The sequence below is a fragment of the Giraffa tippelskirchi genome, chromosome 6 (genome assembly GCF_054371585.1).
Source record: "Giraffa tippelskirchi isolate mGirTip1 chromosome 6, T2T-mGirTip1v1.2.pri, whole genome shotgun sequence".
In the NCBI taxonomy this organism is placed as follows: domain Eukaryota; kingdom Metazoa; phylum Chordata; class Mammalia; order Artiodactyla; family Giraffidae; genus Giraffa; species Giraffa tippelskirchi.
Genome location: NC_137280.1, coordinates 36183082 through 36203979, shown reverse-complemented (window position 1 = coordinate 36203979; position 20898 = coordinate 36183082).

Below are 20898 nucleotides of genomic sequence, written 5' to 3'. Positions count from 1 at the left end.
CAGACAGTTAGTCCAGTGAGGACACTGACTTCTCTCCCTCCCTTATGGTCCTGGTGGGGGATTTCACTGAATAAGGATTCTGCTTCAGTCAGCCAAGGTGGAAGCCTAAATACAATTCAGGTTTTCTGATTACAGCACTCAATGATGAAATGCCTGCTATATGTATAGTTCTGTCTAATATTTTAAGGTTGATTAAAAGAATCAGACTGAGACAGCTTTGAAAAGCACAGCTTTTTATTACATCTGTGAAAGAGTCTATTTAAGTTGATACTTCAAGCAGCGCTTTGCTTAGCCGGCCTTGTCTGAGAAAGGGGGACCTTTATGATCATAGTAAACCTTGACTTCTCTGAGGTTCCCAGGAGAAATGGAGGTGTGATGGGAATTTTCATAAAAAATAATGGTAATAGATACAAGGTCTATATTTTGTACCACTGATCTCAGTGATAGACATGTACGGAGCAGTAGTGCGCTAGGGCTCTTATTCTCTTATCCATCACAATGACCCTATTGGGTAGGTGTTATTATTTTAAGCAAGATAAATATATTTGCTATCAAACCAAACTTGGATCTATTCACTTAAGTGCAGTAAAGCCAATTTACTGATACTGAGTTATGATGAAGGAAAGTGCCACATTATGTTGGGGTGCCAAGCATGGAGTCCAGGCAGTGAGGGCTCAAAAAACACAAACTCCCCACTGGCTTTTAGGGAAAGATTTTTAAGACAGCCTGGGAGGGAGGGGTTTTGTAGGGCATGTGATAAGATTGTAGATATTTTTCTGATTGGTTGATGGTAAGGTAATCTGGAGTCAACATCAGCCTTCTGGTTCCAACCAGTCTGGGATCTACATGCTTGTGGGCAGCATGGGGATTTCAGAACTGCAAAACAGTTCAAAGGATATGGTTCAGACTATTATCTATAGCCTTTGAGGAGGAACTAAAGATCCTTGACTTTTTTAATGGCTAAACTGTTATTATTTTGTCTTGCTTGACAGTTTTCCTTTGCTTTTGCATTTTCTCACCTCTCTGATTAAATTTATTCTTTGAAATTCAGGGAAGACCGAGGAGGTTAAACTTTTTCCACAGCAAGAGGAAGGCGGAGGACATGGGGGTTCTATTGAAACCAAGTAGGACCCCATGGGGCTTCTGGGCATGGAAGCCTTTCTGTGTTCCCCATTTCTTGTTTGTAGGAAATAGACTTCAGCCTCCAAGGCCTTCCCTGAGTTCCAAAGGGCAGGTTCAAACAGTTGCTAATCTGGGAAGGCAAGGGATTCAGAGAGAAGGGAGGAGCAGTCAAGAAACAATTGTGCAGACTTGAGACAGGGTCCCGGTTCTTCCTTAAGGGATACACATTAACAATATTGTTGAGCTCTCCTACAGAGCTAATATCCCCAACAAATGGAAAATGTAAACTACTTGATGAAGCATTCTTCATTCCAGAGAGAAGGTCACAGTTTGATAACCTTGAGAACCACAAAAGTGCATCAAGAGACGACCTGAGGCCAGATTATTTGAGTGCTTCCTGTGCACACACCCTGATATCAGCAATCCTGCCCTTGAACCATTGCTATTAATATAAATGTAAATTTAATGTAATATTAATCTAAAGCTCCTCATCAAATCCCTCAGGGTTGAGATATGCAGTTTTTGAGGGCATGAGCCCTCTGTGTTCTCCTTTGCATGGCCAAGCACTAAAGCTATTCTTTTCCAGTTCACCCAAAACTCTGTCCCTGAAATTAAATTCAGCCCCAGTGCACAGAGACCAAGTTTTCAACATCACTATCCTGGGAAGGCCCCAGAGGATCCTGCTAGGTTACATATTCAGATACAGATGTTTCGAATGATTTGCTAAGGTCTATGCAGCTAGGATGCAGTGGATAGAGGCAGGATCAAACCTAGGTAGTTTGAAGGCAGAACCAGAACTCCTAACCACCACCATCATGCTGTACCCTGCAGGAATGGTGACTTGTGTCAGTCTGGACCTGATGCAAGAGCAAAATATTTTTTTCGCAAAGCTCCTGTGTAATCGGCAGAGAACTTCAGCAGTTCTCATCACTCCACTCACCTCATCATCAGTCTCTGGATGTTTTGCTGACAACTGTTTCCATCAAATATTTTGCTAACCCAAAATATGGGTCTGAGGACTGACTCAGGGTAGTTCACTTCTACCTGGCAGGCCTCCATGAGGAGAGGTTTCCAAATCAAGACTGTAGAGTAGGATTGTTATCCCTCTCCTTTGCAAACAATGACTGTGCTGTCCTACATGCCCACATTCCCATTAATTTATGCATTTTAATTCAATTGCAGTCATCTTGCTTTCTGAAATGCCCCTTAACCCTCTCCCATAAAAATATATAGAGATGATTAATATTCCTGAAACAATAAGAGAGCTGCTGGGAATTAGCATCCAGCTTTAGAGATTAGACCAAAAGGAGCACATTCCTAAGAGTTTAGTTCTCTTTCAAATTCTGTTACTCCATAAAAGCTAATTCAGATATGCCTGAAGCCAAAGATTTTATTCTTTTTTTTTTTGCTTCAGAAAATATTAACTCATTGAAATTCATGAAACAAAAACAATTTAAAATATTCTAAGATTCATTTTTTCTTTTGATCTATTATGTTGAAGAATAATGTCTTAGGTAATGTTGAGTTTGGTCAGTAAATAAATTAAGCTCTAGAAAATATATAGGCATAATGCAATAAAAGAGCCAGTCTAGATATCTCAAAGGCTATCACGATGGTGTGATCACTAACCTAGAGCCATACATCCTGGAATGTGAAGTCAAGTGGGCCTTAGAAAGCATCACTACGAACAAAGCTAGTGGAGGTGATGGAATTCCAGTTGAGCTATTTGAAATCCTCAAAGATGATGCTATGAAAATGCTGCACTCGATATGCCAGCAAATCTGGAAAACTGAAAAATCAGAAATCTGGAAAACTCAGCAGTGGCCACAGGGCTGGAAAAGGTCAATTTTCATTCCAATCCTAAAGAAAGACAATGCCAAAGAATGCTCAAACTACCGCATAATTGCACTCATCTCACATGCTAGTAAAGTAATGGTCAAAATTCTCCAAGCCAGGCTTCAGCAATACATGAACCGTGAACTTCCAGATGTTCAAGCTGGTTTTAGAAAAGGCAGAGGAACCAGAGATCAAATTGCCAACATCTGCTGGGTCATCGAAAAAGCAAGAGAGTTCCAGAAAAACATCTATTTCTGCTTTATTGACTATGACAAAGCCTTTGACGGTGTGGAACACAATCAACTGTGGAAAATTCTGAAAGAGATGGGAATACCAGACCATCTGACCTGTCTCTTGAGAAACCTGTATGCAGATCAGGAAGCAACAGTTAGAACTGGACATGGAACAACAGACTGGTTCCAAATAGGAAAAGGAGGACGTCAAGGCTGTATATTGTCACCCTGCTTATTTAACTTATATGCAGAGTACATCATGAGAAACGCTAGGCTGGAAGAAACACAAGCTGGAATCAGGATTGCCGGGAGAAATATCAATAACCTCAGGTATGCAGATGACACCACCCTTATGGCAGAAAGTGAAGAAGAACTAAAGAGCCTCCTGATGAAAATGAAAGAGGAGAGTGAAAAAGTTGGCTTAAAGCTCAATGTTCAGAAAACTAAGATCATGACATCTAGTCCCATCACTTCATGGGAAATAGATGGGGAAACAGTGTCAGACTTTATATTTTTGGGCTCCAAAATCACTGCTGATGGTGATTGCAGCCATGAAATTACAAGACGCTTACTCCTTGGAAGGAAGGTTATGGCCAACCTAGATAGCATATTTAAAAGCAGAGACATTGCTTTGTTAACAAAGGTCCATCTAGTCAAGGCTATGGTTTTTCCAGTGGTCATGTATGGATGTGAGAGTTGGACGGTGAAGAAAGCTGAGTGCCGAAGAATTGATACTTTTGAACTGTAGTGTTGGAGAAGACTCTTGAGAGTCCCTTGGACTGTAAGGGGATCCAACCAGTCCATCCTAAAGGAGATCAGTTCTGGGTGTTCACTGGAAGGACTGATGTTGAAGCTGAAACTCCAATACTTTGGCCACCTCATGCGAAGTGTTGACTCATTGGAAAATACCTTAATGCTGGGAAGGATTGGAGGCAGGAGGAGAAGAGGATAACAGAGGATGAGATGGTTGGATGGCATTACCGACTCGATGGACATGGGTTTGGGTGAACTCCGGGAGTTGGTGATGGACAGGGAGGCCTGGAGTGCTGCAGTTCATGGGGTGGCAAAGAGTTGGACACGGCTGAGCAACTGAACTGAACTGAACTGACTGATATAACTAAATTGTGGTTATAGTAGCTAGCACATTCTGAGAGCTACTCTGTGCCAGGCACTGTACTAAAGAATTTCAACGTTTTATTTCATTTAATATTCACAACCATCCTATGAGGCAGGTACTACTGATCTGGGGTAGCCTCAGCCTGCAGCAGCTTGAAACAGGGTCTCAGTTACTGGCCAGAGGCTAAAGTCAGGCTGTGGCAGTGAGAACACTGAATCCTAGCCACTGAATCCTAGTCCTTAGAACACCAGGGACCCAGTGGCCAGTGGCAATGTCCCTGGCCCTTCAGCTTGGTAGAAATGAATTCCCACAAAGAAAGAAAGTAGTAAAACAAATAAAGTGTTTATTAGGAGAAAAAAAGGGTACATGTGAATAGATATACTGTCACAGCCTCATGGTAGTTTGAATCATTTATATGGAACATTTCTTCTGGGTTTCCTTTAACCAATCATCTTGCTTTGCCTGGTTTTGAGTTCATATTTGGTTTATCTCAGTGTCCTCCCATATGTGCACATACATCTCTTACGATGGATTGTAGTGAAGAGGCTTACTGACATCACTCATTCTTTTGACGGCCAAAGAGCCCCTCTGGGTATGTATAGTTAGGAAGAGCTTCTTGACTTCAAGAATGAAGAAAATATAGTATTTTATCTTTTATCTGAGCAGGGTTCAGCTTCTCTTCCCTCCCACTATTATCTTCATCTTGGATTATCTGTTCACAGGTGACAAACTCCAGCTGCTCAGTTTGGGGCCCATCTTTCTCCTGGCTCACTGCTATTATCTCCTTTTAGCAGATGAGGAAATAGAGGCATAGAAAGGTTTAGTAGCTTACTGTAGGATACACAGCAATTAATTGCCAAAGATAAGCTTTATTTCTAGGCAATTAGGTTGAAAAACCCATATTCTTAAGTAGATTGTTAACATTCATTTTAATTATTAGAGAAGCCTTTTTCATTAAGCTCCTCTATCACAACAAAATTTTGATTGTAATATGTTTCATGAGCTAGAGATAATGGTTTATTGATATAGTGTTTTAATTAAAATTTTTCTATTGGCTCAATTTTTATTAAAAATGAAGTTTCCCTCATATTTCACCTCAGAGAATTACTCTCCCTAGCAAAATTTGAACTAAATTTACATAGTATCTATTATGAAAAATTTGGTCTCATCTCGGGGTCACTGTAATACAAGCAGATATGAAACGTGTGAGTAGGAGCATATTCTGCCTTTTTAGCATAAAGCCCTGAAATGCCAGTAAAAAAATAGTTACAGTTATAGAGTTTTACTCTTAATTTGATATATAGTTACTTAAATGTATACAGGTTTCCCAGATGCTGCTACTGGTAAAAGAATCCACCTACCTATGCAGGAGACACAAGAGGCTTGGGTTCAATCCCTGGATCTGGAAGACCCCCTGGAGTAGGAAATGGCAATCCACTCCAGTATTCTTGCCTGGAGAATCCCATGGACAGAGGAGCCTGGTGGACTACTGTCCATGGGGTCACAAAGAGTCAACTGAGTGCACACACACACACACACATATATTTTTATATATATACACATAATTTTTATACAGTTGTATAGTTACTTATATGCTTATATAAAATAGGCTTCTATAACAGATTAACAGGCTTTTCCTCCTAGTGGGAGCTCAGGTGTTTTGCAAAGAAAGATTTTTTATATAATGCAAAACAGATTTATTTACATGCATAACAATGAGTATTGTTGTTGTTCAGTTGCTAAGTCATACCTGACTCTTTGCAACCCCATGGACTGCAGCACACCAAGCTTCCCTGTCCTTAGTGTCTCGGATTTGTGCAAACACATGTCCATTGAGTCGATGACACCATCCAATCATCTCATCCTCTCGTGCCCGCTTCTGCTCCTGCCCTTAATCTTTCCCAGCATCAGGGTCTTTTTCAATAAGTCAGCTCTTCACATCAAGTGGCCAAAGTATTGGAGGATTAGGATACTAGATAAAAAGGAAAGCAGTCTTCTGTCAAATGGAGATCAAGTTTAAGTAGCTAGTTTTGAGACCTACTGTAGTCAGAAGATTTGCTGTGTTACCTTCAGAAGTTAAATCTTTTTTACTGGATGCTTCAGTAGACTTGTAAAACAGACTTTGATGCTGGGATAGTTACCATAATTCCTTTTGACAGCCAAGATGGTTTCAGCTGGATTTGGTCCACTGGCCACTATTTGCCAACCACTAATGATGTAGGTGATGTTCTCATGTATTCTGAATCAGAGTATGCTTTGGTGAATTAGCTTCTACACTGCCTGCTTTATTGTACAGCAGGGTATTTCCAACTACATATGGGAAAAAGACAAAACCCAAACTGACTTTCTCAGTGAAGGAGATATCGATTTATACAACTGGAAAGTCTAGGCATTAATTCAATATTAGGCCAGATTTGATCCAGAAATTCAAATAATGCCATAAGGTATTTGTTTCTCTCTACTTCTTGGTTTAGCCCTCTGGTTGTTAGGTTTAACTTCAGGCTACCTTTGATGACACTTCATGACTCACATCTTTTTTCTGCCAGTAGTTCCAAGGCAAAAGTCATCCACTGAACTCCTGGCAGTCATTGGGATCAAACCAGTCTGGGAGATATGTGCATTCCTGCACCAATGATTGTTGTAACAGGATAATTGGAATTAGGCTAATGAATCAATAATGTGTCAGTGATCAAACTAATCTTCCTGATATATCCCTGAAATTAGGGCTGATGCCATTCCTGAATCACACAGACCAAGAATGGACAAATAATTGTCCTCAGAGATAACATGGAATACTGAGAAATTGTGGGTGGCAACTATCAGTTGTATTTACTTCTTGCAATTGAATACAATTTCAATGAAAAATCATATTAAGATTGTAGAATGTATAAGCAATGACTATCACTTCTTTTGCAAAACCAATCCTAAATACTAAGAGGGAAATGACCACTTCCTCCTCTGTTCCCCTACAGTTCTGTCTCCTCATTATATCATCACAACTCTTTAATTCCCTGAATCATTTGATCACATATATAGTTGTCCTCCATTTTTCACAGGGAATATATTTCAAGACCCTCAGTGGATATCTGAATCTGCAGGTAGTACTGAACTCTATATATACTATATTTTTTCTATACATACATACCTATAATAAAATTTAATTTATAAATTAGGCACGGCAAGAGAGTATTCAAACCACCAACATCATTACACTTGTGCTTTGGGGACATCAAGTAAAATAATGGTTACTTGAATACAAGTTCTGCTGAAATATCATGACAGTCAATCTGATAACCTAGCCAGTTACAAAGTGATTAAAGGATTAAAGTGAAAGTGAAAGTGAAGTCACTCAGTTGTGTCCAACTCTTTGTGACCCCGTGGACTGTAGCCTACTATGCTTCTCCATCCATGGGATTTTCCAGGCAAGAGTACTGGAGTGGGTTGCCATTTCCTTCTCCAGGGGATCTTCCCAACCCAGGGATCGAACCTGGGTCTCCTAGGCAGACACTCTACCATTTGAGCCACCACAACAGGATTAAAGGATAGGATAAATCCTATTGCTAAATCATATCTCTAAAATTCATCATCCTACTCAGAATGGCATGAAATTAAAAACATGGGTTGCTTGTCTTTGGAATTTTTCATTTAATATTTTTGGATCTTGATGGACCTTGGGTAACTGAAACTGTGGGAAAATGAAATCTCAAATAAAGGAAGGGCTACTGAATATCTCTCCACCTGTGATTACCTCTACCATGCAGGTGTAGAAGATAACATTCATTTGTATATCTCCACTGATTACATAGTGCCTGAGAAATAGTAGGACTCCTAGTAAATATTTATTTCTTGAATAAATTATCTCCATTTCTAATCATATAATAAGCAACAATGTTATAAGATACTAGATGACATTAAAGAATTGACTCAGACTACCAGGTAGCCTGATATAGTGTGATACCCTACAATCAATATCACTATCTCCCCCCTTGTCCCAGAATACTCCATTCTTTGTTCAAAAGTTTTACACATTATAGAGATTAAATTGAGGTGGGAAATAGAAGGCCCCCAGGCTAAGTGGCTGAAGTCATCCTCTGTGGACAGATACTCCAAAATAGCAAGAGGGAGAAGAAGCTGAGCCCTGCCCAGATAAGAAATAAAAGACCAAAGATTTCTCTTTCTCAAAGTCAAGGAGACCTCCCCAACTATACACACACAGAAAGGCTCCTTGGATGTCCTTGGAGATCAAAAAGAGATGACATCACCTTATAGGAAGTGATGTCAAACCTCCCCTTAGACCTCTTCACTAGAATCTATCTTGGCTAAGAGATGCACACAGGGGAGAACCCTGAAATAAGTCAATACAGACCAAGAACTGGGCAAAGCAAGATGACTGGCCAAAGGACACCCGGAAGAAATGCCCCATGTGACTGACTCACACTATCATGAGTATGTGACTCTCTGAGCCCATCCATGTGTCTATCCACATGTACTCTTCTTCCTCCTAATAAACACTTATTTCACTATTTTCTATCTCTATATGTTAAGTCATCTCTACACAGCTGATGGGCCAGGGCCTCGTCACTAACCACTGGTTACTGGTGGTCTGGTGACTAGAATTCAGTGCCCTCACTGCTGTGGCAGGATTTAAATCTCTGGCCTGGAACCAAAACCCTGCTTCAAGCTACAGCCGAGGACATCTGAGGTCAAAGTGACCCATGAGAGGAGAAATAGATAGAAATAGAAAGAGTGGTACAAAATCTAGGCCTTGGCATCTAATTTGGGATTTTGATGACACTGCTTAAAATCAACACTGAAGAGCTTGTCAAAAATATGAGTTGCTAGACAGTCACTGCATCTACAAAGTCTAATCAGTTGGCCCAAGCTGGGTCCAGCCTTAAATACTGCACTTGATGGTTATATGATCTTGAGTAAAGTCAGTAATGCCCTTTTACTTCAGGTTCTTCATGAATAAAATGAAAAAAGGGGACCATGATATACTTAAACTCCACTAACTCTCATATCCTTAAACTCTAGCTCAAAGAATTCATAATCTTGACATATATCAAGGGTATAGTGCATGCTCAGGTAACACTTATGTAGAGAAAACAGAATTGAGATTTGAATATTTTTAAATAATATTTTTATTTTGGAATAATTTTAGAGTTACAGAAAAATTGCAAAGTTAGTACAAAGAGCTAGTATATACCCTACACCTAGTTTTTCCTATTAATAATATTGATATACTTATTACAACCGAGTGAATATTGATACATCACTATTAAAGTTCGTGCTCTATTCAGATTTCCTTAGTTTTAATCTCATGTACTTTTTCTGTTTTGGGATCTCTTTTGGGACAATGCACTATATTTAGTAGTCATGCCTCCTTTCGTTCCTCTTGGCTGCAACACTTTCTCATAATTTTCCTGTTTTGATAATCTTGACCATTTTGAAAAATACTGGTCTAGTATTTTGTAAAATGTGTCCCAGTTGAGACTTATCTTCAGATTTTCATGATTAGACTGCAGTTATGAGTTTGAGGTGTGAAGACCACGAAGTGAATGTGCATTTTCCATTTCATCACATGGAGGCTACATAATATCACCATGACTCATGACTGTTGATGGTGACCTTGATCACCTGGCTGAGGTAATAAGACTTGATTTTTTTTTAATTTAAAAATTATTTTGTGCCTTTTATGCGTCACATGCGACTTTACTCCTATGTTAGATGTTGAACAAAGAAAGATAGTCCCTGTTCTCTTTGAATGTACAGTTAAATAGGGAAACTTAATCAAATACCTTCACAACTAATTTTGTATCTATATCTACTTGTATCATCTATATTAAATCTAAAATAGGGGCAATTCATTTAAGTTGATGGGTCAAGAAAAGTCTCTCCAAGAAATGATACTTAAGTAGAAATGTAAATCGTTAGTAGGAGAAGGCTAGACAAAGAGATTTGCAAAGAGAGCTTAAGACAGAGAGAATCGTTTATCTGAACATCTTGCTTAGCTGATTGACAGAGGAGAGAATGAGAGAGAGTGAGAAAGAGAGAGAGAGGTGCAGGAAATGGCCTGAAATGATAAAATGAAGTTGAAAAGTGTTCAAAACATCCTCAGCATTTCCCTAAGCTTGATTAAAATTTAGGCAGCTTTCTTCCTGACTACATGTCCCTGCCCTGCCTTTTCTTAGAGCATGTACTTCCCAAAACTTGAAACTGTGAATTCTTTCTCTGATCCTTTGAAGTGTAAATCACTTTACATTCCAGATATGTCTTTCTCAAGGACTTGGGAGCCATCCGTTTGAACCGCAATCATTGAAGGAGATTGCAGCCCTGTCTCCCATTCTCCGTAGGAGACTAGGTACTTAATTTCAAAAAGGGAAAATCAGCAAGCCCAGCTGGTCTAATCACATTGATCAGTCTCCCTGCGAGTGTCCTTCTGTACTTTCCCATCAGTTCACCCTACAGTTTAAAATATCTCTTGCCTTTTGTTTCAGCAGAGTTAAATTCTCTCCCTTTTTGCAATAACGAATAAAATTTTCTTTATCTGTTTCAACTAGTCTGGTGTAAACCAAGAATACCTAGAAAAAGTGGAAGAAGTTGTTTAAAAAATTGATTTAGTGATACCAGAGATTTAGAAAACCCATGGAACTTGAGGGGCCAAAATCCTAAGAAAAAGGGAAGCCAACAGTAGATCAATTTTTTTTTTTTTTTGCAAACCATGCAAGTAACCTAGAATGGTGACTGAATGGCTGAGAAGAATTTTCAGAAGTTTCATCTGGTGTGATTTCCCCAAATATTTCTGCCCCTCCCAATACAGAACTTCTCTCTCATCCCTTGGAATCTGGGCTGTGTATGACTGCTTTGAACAATGGAGTGCAGAAGTGATGTTCTGAAATTTCAAAGTTTTGGTATTAAGATTGTCTAGCTGCTTCAAACTACTCCTCTCTTGGGACACAGCCAACTTACTGTGGGGATCTCAAAAACCACATGAAAATGCCCACATGGAAAATTCAAGTAGAAGAATGGTCACAGCTGCATTATTCATAAGTACACAGTCCAGATGTTTATTAACATTAGAGTAGGTAAATACAAGGTGACATGTTCATACAATGGAACACTAGAGAGAATGAAAATCTACTGCTGTATGCAGCAATATGTATGAATTGCAAGACTATAATATTGAGCTAAAAATAAGCAAATCTAACCTATGGCTTGAGTTACTCTTACGTATCATAGGTATCTATGATTAGCAGATACCCATGGAGTAGAGGATGGAAATGTTTTGACTAGAAGGTGCCTGGGGAATATTTCTGTAACACTAGCAATGTTCTATTTTCTTATCTAGGTGGTGTTTATAAGGGTGTGTTCACTTTGTAACAATTCATTGAGCTGTTCTGTACATTATAATCTAATTACAATTTTTTAAAAAAGAAAAGAACAAAATTTCAGATTGAATGAAAACAGAGGAGCAAGCATTCCTTAGCTATGGCTAATAGCTTTTATCAATACTTTAGGAGCAGGAAGGAAAGTTGGAAGTTTATGAAAGAATTTAGAAGTTCTAAACATATGCTGCAAAATATATGTAATGGAAATTGGATTTATTTTAAACTCTATTGTGTAATCTAATTTGTGTTCGGGACAAAAATATGTCCCCTTTCCTGGTTTATTGATCATTTCCTTTAATCTTTTGGAGTCCATGTTGCCAGACAGCTTAGTTTTTTGTTTTGTTTTGTGTTTTGTATGACAAGACCTCAGTTCCCTTTCCTTGTTACCCACTGATCTCATTCTAGTTCAGTAAATGAATTGTATTTTAGGCCAAAGTAGCTAAGCTCAATTGTCTTATCCTTCAGCATATTTTGTTTTCTAATTTACATTTCTCCATCTAATTTATATCTTTAAATGTCACACACTAAACTGATGGCTTTCAATCTGAAGCATAAAATTTCTCAGTTTTCACAAAGGAAACAGCCTTCTCTGCCTATCAAAGCATCAGAGAGAAATGTGACTGTAAAGTCATTTCAACTGGTTCAGAAAGTCTGCTCTCACCTACTCACTTAGTGCCATTAAACCTGACCACTTCCAGCCTTCAAATGATTCCTGTGGTGTTTAAAGTCTATGTGTAGATTTCATGCCATGTGACTAAGTTATTATGGTTGCTAAGCTATTTCCTCTCCTCAGAGATCCTGTACAGCCCCTTCTCAATGATAATTGTACATTTTTTCCCATCTGTTCTTTTGTTGAGCTTCTGGTCACATTTCTGCACTATTTGTTGCCATTTAAAAAAAAAAATTACGGTGATATTCAGCTTTTAACTCTTGGGTTGTATAAAAAAAAGGTTATTACTAGACTATGCTAAAGCATGAAGGTACATAGCCAAAAATGCATAACCACAGAGCACCATTGATTTATTAAGAGACTTTTAATTGGGGTGTTTTTTTTTAGGAAGAGCTATGTGAAGCATCATTATAAACCTTGGAAGCAATGACACACATAACTGTTTAAAGAGATAAAATAACAAATTATATCAAGGAAAAATTGCAGAATTCTCAAATTAAGTGACCTTAAAGATTCAGCTCAAACTTGTAAGTTTAAAGATGAGTCAACTGAAGCCTAGAATGGAAAATGGCCGCCTACAACCTTCCACCTCTAAGAGCAGGTTGACACTGAAAGTCAGCTCTCTTCACACAAATTACACATTTACAAACAAGTGCCAAAGTGCAACAGTAATATCAGTTGTAAAATTCAGATAATCCTCATGATTTACTCATGGCGCTGAAACAATTTTGCCATAGTATGATTTTTCTTTACTTATTAAGCAACTTCAACTTTCCTTCACAAGTGATATTAACTATCCTGACCTTAAAACCAGAGTGACTTTTCAGTGCTAGATCTATCAAAATAAATGCTCTCTGTAAATATTTTAGATGATAATTTATTTAAAGAGTCTTGGAAATGACAGAGGTCAAATTGTTCTAAATGGAAATAAGTTAGGTGGAAATATGCCAATATGGAAAAATTATAATATAGCCAAGAAAGAAGTAAGAAAGAAGAGAAAAGAGAAAAGAAAAAAAGAAGAAACAAGGTCAATGAATACTTGTAGAGTAAAAGGAAAAAAGAGAGAAGAGAAAGAAAATAAAATCCAAATAGTCCCTCTGTGAAGAGATGCAGGCAGACTGACTATTCTGTGAAATAAACGGTCACGCCCAGAATGACAACGTCCTACTGTAGGTGCTTTTCTAAGGTCAACCCGAAGCGCATTTACAATCTATTGATATTAAATATGATATTGCTAGAATTACAGACTTTACTATCACTGAAATGAATGTAAAACATGTGAAAAAGTACCCATCCCAAGGAAACGTTCCTTTTCTTATGCAGCAAAGCCGTACATGTACCAATAAAATCTGATTTTATTTCCAATGGTTCCTTTATTGGACATGTTAATGATAGGCTACTCTACTGAAAAATATTTCAGCAAAACTATTTCCTTTTGCATGCTGAAATAATTTGAAAGAAAGGAAAACGATCAGATACATAAACAGTAAACACATTTATTACTAAACCAGAAATGTTAGCAGTGAATTCCAAATGAACTGAAATGACTAGGCACAGGAATGATTGTGAATACTTTCCACATTTAGTAAATAATTCCCAAAACATATGCTAACATTAAAGGGCCATTGAACATTAGCATGAAGCAAAGTGGGGAAAGCAAAGAGGAATAGTGATGGTTAAAGAATGAGGTGAAGAATCGGGTCTTTGATCACAAGTTTAAAATATCAAAGATTGTTGACTTGAAAAAAGCTACCGTTTGAAAAATAAAATATTTATTTAATAAATTATTTGGATAGTCATTGTAAGCAATATTTTGGTTTTGTCTTTAACTTAATGAAGGAATTGACACTGAATTAATTATTTTTGCATTATATATGCAAAAACATTGACACTTTCCCTTGCTTTTTTTTTTCTTTAGCAATCTAGGTAAACAAAAATAAATTAATCATAATCTTTGGTTCATAGTGCATAATCATCATTGGTCTATGAATAGTCTACTTTTATTCATTTACTTTTCCAAATTATATATATTTAAAAAATTGTGGCAACCATGCATAATTTATAATTTGCTATTTAAAAGAATTTTAAATGTATTTAGTTTAGTGGCATTAGGTAATTGACAAAGTTTTACAACTATCACAACAATCCATGCACAGAACTTTTTCATCTTGCAACACTGAAGCACTGTACCTACTAAGAACACCCCATTCCTCCTCCTCCCAGACTCTGGCAACCACCATTCTTCTACTCTCTGTCTTTATGAATTTGACCTCATGGGAGTATAATCATACAGCTTTTGTCTTTTTGTGACTGGCTTATTTCATTTATCATAATGTCCTTAAGTCATCCATGTTGTAGCACATGTCAAAATTCCCTTCCTTTTTAAGGCTGAATAATATTCACTGCAGGTATTTAACACATTTTGCTTATCATCCACTGATGGACGCTTGGATTGCTTCCATTTTTAATTACTTGATTAATGTTGTTATAAACATGGGCATTCAGTTATCTTTTCATGTGTCTATTTTTAATCATTTTAGAGATATATTCAGAAGTGGGATCATAGGATAATCCTATTTTTAATTTTTTGAAGAATCTCCATTCGATTTTCCCTAGCAGTTGCACCATTTTACATTCTTATCGGTAGTGCACAAGAGTCCATTTTCTCCACATCCTCATCAGCCCTAACAAGCCCTAGCTTTTCTGATAGTAGACATCCTGCTGGATATAAAGTTGTATCTTATTCCTATTTATTCTTTTAATTTTAATACTACAATTAGGGCTTCCCTGGTGACTCAGATGGTAAAAAGCTGCCTGCAATGCAAAAAAACCCAGGTTTGATCCCTGGGTTGGGAAGATCCCCTGGAGGAGAAAATGGCAACTCACTTCAGTATTCTTGCCTGGAGAATTTCATGGACAGAGGAGCCTGGCAGGTCCATGGGGTCACAAAGAGTCGGACACGACTGAATGACTAACAGACACACACAAACTTTAGGGCTTCCCTGATATCTCAGTTGGTAAAGAATCCGCCTGCAATGCAGGAGACCCTGGTTTAATTCCTGGGTCAGGAAGATCCCTTGGTGAAGGGAAAGCTAACCCACTCCAGTATTCTGGCCTGAAGAATTGCAAGTACAGTATAGTCCATGGGGTCACAAAGAGTTGGACACGACTGAGCAACTTTCACTTTCACACTAAAATAAATACCCCCAAATCTATCACCTAACCAGGCCTAAAATAGAACTATGCACATGTTCAGTTCAGTTCAGTCACTCAGTCGTGTTCGACTTTTTGCCACCCCATGAATTGCAGCACACCAGGCCTCCCTGTCCATTACCAACTCCCGGAGTTTACCCAAACCCATGTCCATCGAGTTGGTGATGCCATCCAAACATCTCATCCTCTGTCGTCCCCTTCTCCTCCTGCCCCCAATCCTTCCCAGCATCAGGGTCTTTTCCAATGAGTCAACTCTTCGCATGAGGTGGCCAAAGTATTGGAGTTTCAGCTTCAACATCAGTCCTTCCAATGAACACCCAGGACTGATCTCCTTTGGGATGGACTGGTTGGATCTCCTTGCAGTCCAAGGGACTCTCAAGAGTCTTCTCCAACACCACAGTTCAAAAGCATCAATTCTGCGGTGCTCAGCTTTCTTCACAGTCCAACTCTGACATCCATACATGACTACTGGAAAAATGATAGCCTTGACGAGACAGACCTTTGTTGGCAAAGTAATGCCTCTGCTTTTAAATATGCTATCTAGGTTGGTCATAACCTTCCTTCCAAGGAGTAAACGTCTTTTAACTTCATGGTGGAAGTCACCATCTGCAGTGATTCTGGAGCCCAAAAATATAAAGTCTGACACTGTTTCTGCTGTTTCCTCATCTATTTCCCATGAAGTGATGGGACCAGATGCCATGATCTTAGTTTTCTGAATGTTGAGCCAACTTTTTCACTCTCCTCTTTCACCTTCATCAAGAGGTTCTTTAGTTCCTCTTCGCTTTCTGCCATAAGTGTGGTGTCATCTGCATAGCTGAGGTTATTGATATTTCTCCCAGAAATCTTGATTCCAGCTTGTGTTTCTTCCAGCCCAGCGTTTCTCATGACGTACTCTGCATATAAGTTAAATAAGCAGGGTGACAATATACAGCTTTGACGTACTCCTTTTCCTATTTGGAACCAGTCTGTTGTTCCATGTTCAGTTCTAACTGTTGCTTCCTGACCTGCATACAGGTTTCTCAAGAGACAGGTCAGATGGTCTGGTATTCCCATCTCTTTCAGAATTTTCCACAGTTTATTGTGATCCCCACAATCAAAGGCTTTGGCATAGTCAATAAAGCAGAAATAGATGTTTTTCTGGAACTCTCTTGCTTTTTCGATGATCCAGTGGATATTGGCAATTTGATCTCTGGTTCCTCTGCCTTTTCTAAAACCAGCTTGAACATCTGGAATTTCACGGTTCATGTATTGCCTTATACTATATGACTAAATTTCTGTACTTTCACTTGAGCCATGGCTCTCATTTCTGAAGAAAAAGAAAACTCAACAGACACGTCTCTCTAGGTAGGAACAGAAATAATCATGGCTACATAGCCACTGAGAAGCAAGTCAAGTCTGTTTACTTCTCATGTTGATGAAAAATTTTGTGTTAATTAGTTAACTGAATTAAAAGTGATTCAATTTAATGAATAGTAGCTAACTGTGCCAGGTATTGCAGAATGTAAAAAGATGAATATAAATGGTCTCTCCATCAATACTGTGCTTACAATGGAATCATTTATTTATCTACTTCATAACCATAGGTTCAAAACAGGTACAAAGAAGCAATAGGCATTAATAACACTTCACTACCTTGCAGGATTGTATTATCTGTATTCTTGATCTGATGTCTTCTGTGGCAGACACAAATTTTCATTCAACCTATTTCCCCTTTCAGAGCATGTACCTGGACTACATTTTCCAGATCATTTTATAATTACCTATGGTAGTGTGCCTAGGTTCTGGTTAATGGTTTAGGGAAGGAATGATGAATGCTCCTCCTGAGACCAGAATCCTCATCTCAGCTTTCACTCACTCCTTACCCTGTCTGCTAGTCAAGGACACTGAAGCCTTAGGGGATGGTAGAAACACAAGTTGGAGAAACCATCCATTCCTGAATGACTTTATAGATACCTGCCTGCTGAACAGTCACATTAAAAGGATTATTGAGCAATAAATAAACTTCTACAGTGTTCAACCTCTTGAAATTATTTAGTGTTTATCTGTTACAGCAGTTAGTATTTACCGTATCTAATATTCCTCCTGTTTCTGAAAGAATCTAAATCCAAAAATTTCCCCTTTCTTGGCATAATGATAACTATAATTCAGAATACAGTGTTCTGTAAAGAGAACCTGAAGTTCAAATTCTAGTGTTGTCATTTTATTTTCTCTTTTATAATTTATTTATTTTTTAATTGAAGGATAATTGCTTTGCAGAATTTTGCTGTTTTCTGTCAAACCTCAACATGTATCATCCATAGGTATACATATTATTTACATTTTATTTTAAATTACTCATTCAACAGATATTTTTAATTCTTTTTAATGTTGATGCAACAGCAAGGAAACAAATGGACAGACCACTGTTTTTATGGACTTTATTTCTAGAGTGCAAAGACATAATAAACAAGTAAGTTTATTAATATATAACATAGTAATGATAATCTTAGAAAAATAGTGCTTAGTGAAAGGCTAAATGACTTGGGGAGATATTTATACAAATAGATGTAACAGTAGAAAATAAATATTTCAGGGGAGTATAAAAAGCTGAACAATATCAGGGCTAGAAAAAATATTTTAGTTATTTGAAGTAAATATGATTTTATTCAAAATGTATACATGGTTATGAGCCCCTTTTTAGTAGAGATATAAAGAAAATAACAATATTTAATTTATAGCAGTGACATTTTTGGAGGAATGCACTTAATGAGATAAGTGCTTATCCTTTGTTAGTTATCCAAGAATGATAACTAATTAAGTACAGAATTTTCTGAAGTACACCTTAAAATGTCAGTACCAGGTTTTACAAAAAAAAACTTTGTAAATGGCTGATATATACAAAAGAAATATTGGAAATTAGAGGAAGAAGGACTCACTTGACAGAAAAATAACATTGGGCTTGGTTTTAAAGGTTGAAAAATATTTGATTAGAAAGAATCAGGGAAAGAGAAATAACTTGTGTTAACTAAAATAGAATGAGGACAAACCAGAGAGAATGAGAAAACAAATGGAAGCAGTAAAAATTATACTTGGTGTGCAATAAAAGCTCACTTTTGAAATACGGGCTTGAGCCATAAAAACAAAGGACTTTGAATACCAAGTTGAGGCATCAAGCAAACCCAATTTAGCAGTAGAAAGATGACGTCAAAATTGATGAATTAAGCGTAGAAAATTTTTCTTCACCAACTGACAGTTTGTTATCATAATGCTAATCATTGTCATTCTTCCAGTCAGTGGTACACTTTATAAAATTAAACAACACATCTTTCATTCTTGGGGATCTATACAAAGTGCCTGTCATAATGCCCAGTCTACAGTCTATATTCAATGCAAAATATTCATTACAGATTTATCTAATCACCTCAAATACATGCTAGTTAATTGTTTCTTTACAGATTGGTGTAGATGAAGATTTCTCCCATTATCCCAAAATAAGAAAATGCGGAAAATGGAAAATTGTAGAATACTGAAGAAATTAGCTCTGGCAAAGAAATATATTTAAATTGACTCACTTTACTTAAATTCACACCTTCACTTCCAGTATAACAATGGAAATCTAAAGAATTTCATTTTATATCAGCATTAAAAATGAAAAGACTTTTAAGAACAAAAAGAAAAGATCAGAGGAATAAACAGAAGATCTTCAACATTGTCCACACCTTCAGGCAACGTAAGTTGTAGTTTCAAAGTTTTCATATGACGTTCAGGTAAGATGTGCTTAATAAAATAAAACTATTGTTCTTGCAACAATAACAGGCTTACTAATACTTCTCTGCTATGTTTCACTTCACCAGAGGACAATCATGGTAGGAAGAAGGATTCTGAAAAAAGTTAAATTTCCTTTAAGGGACCTTGACTAGTTCAGGGATCATTGGGATATTTTTAGGTAGTCCCAAAAGGGAGCCTGTATACTCTCCCAGCTGGGACTGTATTCTATGGATCTAGGATGTCATTGTCATATCTGTAATTATAGGCTTCTTTTTCTTCCTCTCCCTTGGCAATATAATATGGCAAAAGATACAGGGGGGAAAAAAAAAAAGCAAAAACCCTTAATGCTACAGGATTCTGAGAAAATGGTAAAGTAGATAGCTAGCTTCCCATTCAACAGCAATTACACTGGCAGAAACTGTCTGACCGAACAAGATGAAATTCTAAATCTACAGAAGGTTGGTTACTTCCAGGGGAACTCTTGCAAGGCCAATTGCAATTACTTTTGGTCAATTTCAGCTCTTACCACTACAGGAGCTACCTATTCCCCACCACCGGCAAGGTAGCAGACAATAATACACATGTTCCAGAAGCACCTTGCATATAGTTTTTGGGAACCAAGGTGGCCAATAAGCCCCCTGTCCAACAAATATTGGGGATCTCTGTTCTGATCTCTGACTGCTGCTTCAGACCACAGAAGGGCAGTCATAGAGGCAGACTTCCCTCCTTCGTTCTGCCCCTATGGCAGAAGTGACTTCTAGGGAACTTCCAAGGACTAGAACATTTCCCTCCCTTCAGTTTTTGTTTTTCTTCCTTGGGAGAACCAAATATTAAAAAGCAGCTTTATGCACAAAGGAAATTTAAAAGTCATATGCCTAGGAAAAGGCACAGGCTTGGAAAGATCTGAAAATAACTTAAATGAATGCCTTAAACTTAAGTTCATATTCGATACTTAAGGCTGATCCTCAGCAGAGATACCCTACAGCAATCAAAACCAAGCAAAGAAACAAACACAAAATGCTGGGAAAAGGGGAGAATCTGTTTCCAGAGTCACTGTATTATTAGATTAAAATGTGCAGTTTTCAACAACAACCAAAAAAACAAAAGGCATAAAAACAGGAAAGTATGGCCTATTCAAAATGATTAAAAATATATAAATAAGAGAAAAAATTCCCAAAAAGAATCTTGCTGGAATATCTACTAGACAAGGAATTTAAAACTGTCTTTAAAAGGTCCAAAAAACTAAAGGAAGATGTAGAGAGTCAGGAGAAAATGAGGCATGAAAAAAATAGAAATGCCAATAAAGAAATAGAAACGCTAAAAAGAAACCAAAAAGAAAGTTTGTAGCCGAAAAGTACAATAACTAAAATGAAAAATTTACTAGAGAGTTTCGAAGGCAGATTTGAGCAGGCAGAAGAATCAGTGAACTTGAAGATAGGACAATTAAAAGTTTTAAATCTGAGGAACAGAAAAAAGTAAAGATCAAAGAAAAGTAAGCGAAGTCTAAGGGACCTGAAGAACATCACTAAGTGGAGGGAGTCTCAGAAGGTTAAGAGAGTGAGAAGCAGAGAG